At 36.1% G+C, this 6732-nt stretch overlaps 1 pseudogene; it reads right to left on the bottom strand.

Annotated features, from left to right (window-relative positions):
• Nucleotides 1-4109: 4109 nt before the first annotated feature.
• On the bottom strand, nucleotides 4110-5350 carry LOC142642528 (hydroxycinnamoyl-CoA:piscidic acid hydroxycinnamoyltransferase-like; annotated as a pseudogene).
• Between the last annotated feature and the right edge of the window lie 1382 nt (nucleotides 5351-6732).

Here is a 6732-nt window from a genome sequence, read left to right as displayed (position 1 = left end):
TAAGCAGGTCGAGATTTATTTGCAATATCTGTATCATTCCTGCAGTAGCTTTTCTGTGCTAGATTCTCCTTTGAGTTTTTGGGCTTTTATTTTGTGTGTAGTATTGAGTTGTATACAAGATATTTAGCAGCCCCTTATGTCATTGATTTTTGTAAACCATTCTTTTAACTACAACGGGTTCTCTTGAAGAAGTATGTTGGTTTGTTGCCATGCCAGCAGCCACCTCCAAAATATTGACAAATCATTCATTTAAAAAAAAAAAAAAAAACTCTTAGAGCCTATTGTTCATAATTGCTTCCTGATTTAGACCATTCCTTCCTAGCGCCTTATAGCTACATAGCTAGTGTAATATAATTGTACGATAGATTTATTCAAAAAGTTTGAACTCTGCCATCAGTTTCTCTAAGTTCACTGAAATATGTGCTAGAGTTAAGAGCTCATTAGCTTTCTGCTAGGGTAGAAACCCTGTGAGTGCTTGACCTATTGCAACACACGTGTATTCTGTCTGGATGATTCAATCTCTCTTTCAGAGATCTTTAGTGCTCATCTTTTTTAATATTGTTGAACTATTCATGCTCATGTCTGTTATTATACAAAAGGGTATTGCAATGTTTTTGTGTGATTGCAAGGGGGAAGAAGACAAGTTTCGGCATTCTAGAGAAGCTAATATGTTTATAAACACCCTATAACACATGACAAATTATTACTGCTTGGAATAATTTTCTTGTTCCAAATTTTTAATAGGAATAATTGTCATGTAATGCAGCGCAGTTGGTGGGGAGTCTAATATATGCTCCAAGCATCCAAATTCTCAGGAATGTAATGCCTGAGAATCTGGATGTCTTGGGATATAAGAACACCCACGTTTGTATTGATTAAGAATATAATAAAATTATTAGGAATATGAGATTCTAGTTTAGTTTCTCCTTCCTTTAGGAATATAATGTTATTGTGCAATGTAATGTATATTACCCCTGTATCACTTTTACGTGATTTAGGTTTATAAACACCCAAACAAAGATGTTTGATTGAGAGTGATGCTAGAGGAAATTTTGTGTTATACTAGAAATTATATTTTTGTTAGTTAAAATGTACTATTAAATAGGATTGATGATATCTACTTGTTTGAACGATTATAAAATTTCCCAAGCGATGGATATGTGGATATTCATCGGAATTAGTTTTCCTACAACCCAAGCTATGAAAATGTGGATATCCATTGGAATCAGTTTTCGTACAAAAATATGGTTCATCTGGAGTTCAGATGGGCATCGGAATCTGTGGACTCTCTTGAGTTATCTACAAAAGAAAAAGGAAAAAAATGAGACATTTGCAGGGAGAACGGAAACATTTCAGCTTAACTGATTTTATTAGAATAATGATTAAGTAATACACATTCATTATGAACAAAATTAAAAATTAATTTTTTTTGGAACAAATAGAAGTATTATGGGGATGTGGGTTTCAGTTAGTTCAACTGGTAAAGTTTCTGATAGTTGTATAAGAGATGTGTGGTTCAATCCCCGCCTACACCAAAAACTAATTGGTGTCTTGGTCTGATAATAAAAAGCTATTATTAGGAGCGGACGCCATAGGTTGAAACTCTCTCAAAAAAAGAGGTATTATGGGGATGACAATTGTCATTACAGAGGTGTGAGGGTATAAACTAATCACCAAATTCTGGAATTTCTGTAGACTTTGATACAGCTTAGTTGTCACTTAATCCCCGACCCTTGGTTTCAAATGGAAGCAGAAGAGCAGAGATGGCTGAAAGAACTAGGACAACCTCAAATAAAATAATAATGGCAGCTGTTTGATGGCAATCAGTTTCTAATCCAACTGCTACTAAGGGGCATATCATTCCACCAATTCTTCCCATAGCGTTTGCAACTCCAGCCCCAGTTGTCACTTATACTAGTACTGGCATGAGAGTTTAGCATAATTCATAAGTTAACTTAGCAAAAACCACATCATATTGCTTTCCTAGTACATAGCTCTGACCCTAATAAAAGCAGGTAATTAATTAACGATTTTTTATAAGTTATCATGAAGAGATTTCTATTTTAAACAGTTAGAATTCGTCACTAGTGTATCTCCAAATTTCTTTGAAATTATAAATTATAGATTCAAACAAACCCACATCCACCGACACAAACCCACATCCCAAATCAAACAAACCCAAAAGCAAAACCCACCACTGTAGGCCGATTGAGAGAAATCCAATGGTGGGAGGTTCCGATGACGTGGTGGATGGCACGGCAAGCTCGGCGCTGTGGCGTGGCGTGGTGATTAGGCCATGGGTTGCTATGGATGTGGTGGGTTGGATTCGTGTGGCTGTGTTGGTGGACAGCGATCTAAGAGTGGGAGAGAGAGCAAAGAAATAGTTGAACAAGGAAGTGAGAGAGAGAGCAGATACTGGTTGGTGAAGGAAATGAGGAAACAGAGGGAAGAAAGAGGAGATGAAGAGACAGAGGAAGGGAGCCCATCATGAATAAAAAAGTAATATAAATTATGCAAAAGGTAAACAGTGCGCTCTTAAATTTGAGAGCGTACTGTAGCATGTTTTAAAAAAATTTGACATATATAGACCATCTCATGAGGCTCATACTTTGGGGTTTGGTGTGCCAAATGCCAAAAATTTGGTATATGGCACACCTGCTACGGATGCTCTTATATATTTTTTTTTTGTAGTTGGGTCTCCTTCTAAAGTCTTAGGTTCTCCTTCTTCCCAATTTGCTTAACTAGCCTAATCCAAATAACAACTATCCAACACAAAAACTTAACAAAAACAATAAAAACATTCACAATGATGATTGTATTTTAGCTAAAAAAAAAAAAAAACTATTTTACCATCAAAAAACCAAAAAATCATGTGTTATTGGAGAAGCTAAAGTTAAATTTTTTGACTGTAGCAAGTTGTTAAAAATAAAATACAATATTTTATTAAGAGTATACCTCTTCCTTCAATTAAAAAAAAATAAAAAAAAAACTTAAATTCTCTTTCTTCATTTATTATTTTAAATGAGTTGTTTATATTATTTTAAATAAAGTGATTAAAAAAAACAGAATATTTGATATTGGGTTGTAAAGTGAGGTGGTAAAATAGATAAATAGCTTTTTGATGTGCTAAAAGCTAAAATTTTTAGCACCACTACTGTGGATGCTCTAACTTAAAAAAAAAAAAATTCCTAGCTAGCCTAGTATTAAAAAAAATATTATTTTGTTTTTGTTTTTGTCTTTGTTGGTAGATGATTGCACTTAATATATTTAGAATTAATGATTTTGTGTATTTATCATTTTTTAATACTATATGGATACCTATTTGAAGTTTGTTTTTTCTTTATACTCCAACCCCCGCCAACTTAAAATCCTAGGTCCGTCCCTTATTAAATGTGACCTAAATCTTGAATCATCAAAACTTATCCTAATAGTTCCATCTAGATTCTGTTGGATATGGCTTCGATCTATTACATCACTTTGAACTTTTGTAGGATGGTTCTCATTTTCTGAAGCCCACTCTGTAAGTAGAATTACCTCTTTCCAAATACATAAAGGGCCATTTGGTATGGCATTTTAAGCAACAGTTTTCAGTTTTTTAATAACATTACACGTATTTTTACATACTTTTTCATCCACACGTATTTCAAAAAAAATACAAACAACGTTACTAGAATAACATTAAATTTAAATAGCAGAACTAAATCTTGAATTATCAATTAGCCTCCGAAAGAGAGAAACTTTGTTTAAATTAACTTGCCATTATTTTGCATATCAACTTACATAAATAGCAGAAGTACAAAGATGGGATGAGTCTCATCCAACTACTTCTAAGTTAAAGGAAACAGTCATATCTAATAATTTAAAATAGCAACATAGATTAACAACTAGTGTTAAATCTTTTCTGCTACCATTTCTTCCTAAAAGATAGGAAGCATTATTGACAAATCCTATCAACTAATCAACTGCTACCAATCCTTGCGAAATAACTAAGAACTATTCCAGCACATCCAACTCCACTTCGTCAGCTTTTATCCTTTGCTGAGTCCAAGCACTCATGCAACTTTGCACATCCACATCTGGTCCTGTGTTGTCCTGACAGATATTTCGGTTCATATAGCAAGATCCTCATAGAAGTATTTCTTGAAAGAATCCATGTGTTGTGTTTGTAAACGAAGTGCTATGATGAGAGATCCATCATTAACGGGACTTGGCAAAATATATGATTTACCATCCATATTTAACAACCCTGGACCTACGTATATAGGCTTTCCCCAACCAAAATCTGTGTCATAGACAGGTAGATTCATCCAGCAACCAAGAGAAAGGTTAGGATTCCCTAAGAAAGGTGTTTCTGTACTGATTCCTCGAATGTCAAAGCTGCTCCTCAGACCACCAACATGCTTCTGACTTGCTATAAAATCAAGATTAGACCTTATATGCTCATCTGTCACAGTCTTAATGGCTTCCCTTAGTTTTCCAGCAGAATAACTCAGTGGCTTGGACAAGAGGTCGCCGTAGAGACATGTTGATGTCACTGTAGCACAAATTGCGTTTCCAAAATATTGTCGAGGGAGAGGTGGATTTAACCGGTTGCGAACGTCAACTAAAATGCGAACTCTTGTAGGTTGATTGTCATGATCAGGTACACGACGTGCCTTACAAGCACACCTGTTTCCTTCTTTTGCTCTTCCTTGGCATCCAAGCTCCCGATCACGAGTGGTGACTTTGTGGTGTATGTTATGTGATCCAAGCGCAGCTTCATAAGCGATTCACTTGATTTCAACACAGTTCGATCAAGAAATGGTATCTCATCGTCCTCCAAATCACATCCTCGAGCCAACTTTGCCCATGAGCTAATGAAGTTAGTTGCAGATAGTCCATCAGCCATGGTATGAGATACGGCTGTTCCAACACAAATGCCACCACAGCTAAATCTTGTCAATTGTGCCAGGAACGAAGGCCACTCCTCAATTGGAGTAGTATAATCAATCTTGGGGACAAGATCTTCAACTACACCAATAGGCACAAAGTCACCAAGTTCATCCAATTTTGCGTTAGCATAAGCTTCCAATACTTGCACTCCCATTGCATTGCAATCAAGTTCTAGCTGGCCGCCTTCTTTCCAACGTAGCCGGCCAATTAGGGGGTAGAAGTGAATCAATGCACGACTTAAGGCATTTTTCATCTTCTTGAATGAAGATGGGATGTTGTTGTTGGGTTTGTAAATGTGTATGACTGGTGTATGAGTCCACTGTGCTGCTTGATCATTCTCAGATAACTGAAATAGGCCACTTGGAGTAGGCTCGCTTGGAATGACTATGGAATTAGACTTGATGCTGATGCTTATCATTTTGTTCTACAGATTATGGTAATAACCCCCCAACTTCCCTTAAAAACTTCTTTTGGAAACCCTTCACCTTGCCATTGTTGGATGCAAGTTTAGAACAATATGGCTAGGAGTAGAATTTTAGTATTTAAGTTGCTGTTATGCTAGATATGAAGAAAAAAAAAAAAAAAACAGAGTTTCTGCAAACTCTATTTCATTGCAATTTTTATTTCTTTTTTGGATGTTACAACTTCATTTACAACTCACATCTATATATAGATGTGTTAGGAGTTTAGGATGACTACAAGCTTCAAGAATACTACAGAAGTTTGCTTCATTTCTCTTTAATTGACACTTGTCCATGAGGTGTCTACTTGCATGCTTGCTTGGTGCTGGATTCTTCATTTGTTGACACTTAGATTTCAGTTGCTTCTTTCTTTGACACATAGGGAGCCACTTATCAATTACAAATTACATTTTAATACCCCCTCTTAATTTGTAATTCCCACATTTTTCTTGAACTCTTCCAATTTTTTGGAAGTACCAACTTTTGTAAAAACATCTGTTGGTTGCTCATTTGTGTTGACAAAGTTGAGCTGTATTTCTTCTTCTTGCACCAATTTTTTTGATGAAGTGATGGCGGAGTTCAATGTGCTTTGTTCTACTGTGAAACACTGGATTTTCGGTCATAGCAATGGCTGACATGTTGTCACAGTGGATGATGGTTGGTGTCTCTTTACTTTGTTGCATGTCTAAAAGAATTCTTCTTAGTCATATTGCTTCACATGTTGTTGTTGGGTTTTGTGAAGCGTAGTTGTGTGTGTGATTTGATTGATGACTTGACCCGACTTAAATAATGTTGTATGGTTTTTAATAGGAGGTTTTTGGAGGCTTAGTCCATGGAGTGGAGGCTTAGGTTGATAAGCCCAAGTTGTAGTGCTCATGTATAAGCCTTTTGGGGGTCCGGGGGCAACGCCCCGAGAAAATTTTTTGGCCTGTTTTGTAGCCCATTGTGAATCTTGTGCGCTAGATATAGAAGAAAAAAAATGTTGTTTTGATGATTAGGGTTTCTGTTGTTATTTTTGAGAGAGTGAAAAATAGTAGCTGCACTTTGTATTTTTTCCCTGATAATAGTGAAATCCCTGCAACTCCGTGGGCGTAGGCAAATCGCCGAACCACGTAAATACTATCTTGTGCATGTGATTGTTTTTCTTTAGCGTGTGTTTTCTCTATTTTTTGTTTCTCATAAGTTGGGAATTTCGTGTTAATTCCCTGCAGTTGCTATGTATTCGGCTCGGCTGATGATAATGCAACGGTTTTGCTTCTTTGAGGACCAAGAAATTGGTTTTGTACCTAGGCAGAATAAGTAACCAGAAGTGCTCTTGCGGTCATCAATTGAACCTGTC

The sequence above is a fragment of the Castanea sativa genome, chromosome 7 (assembly GCF_040712315.1).
Source record: "Castanea sativa cultivar Marrone di Chiusa Pesio chromosome 7, ASM4071231v1".
NCBI classification, from domain to species: Eukaryota; Viridiplantae; Streptophyta; class Magnoliopsida; order Fagales; family Fagaceae; genus Castanea; species Castanea sativa.
The sequence above is the reverse complement of the archived record's forward strand: the minus strand, read 5'-3'. Positions and strand labels throughout refer to the sequence as shown.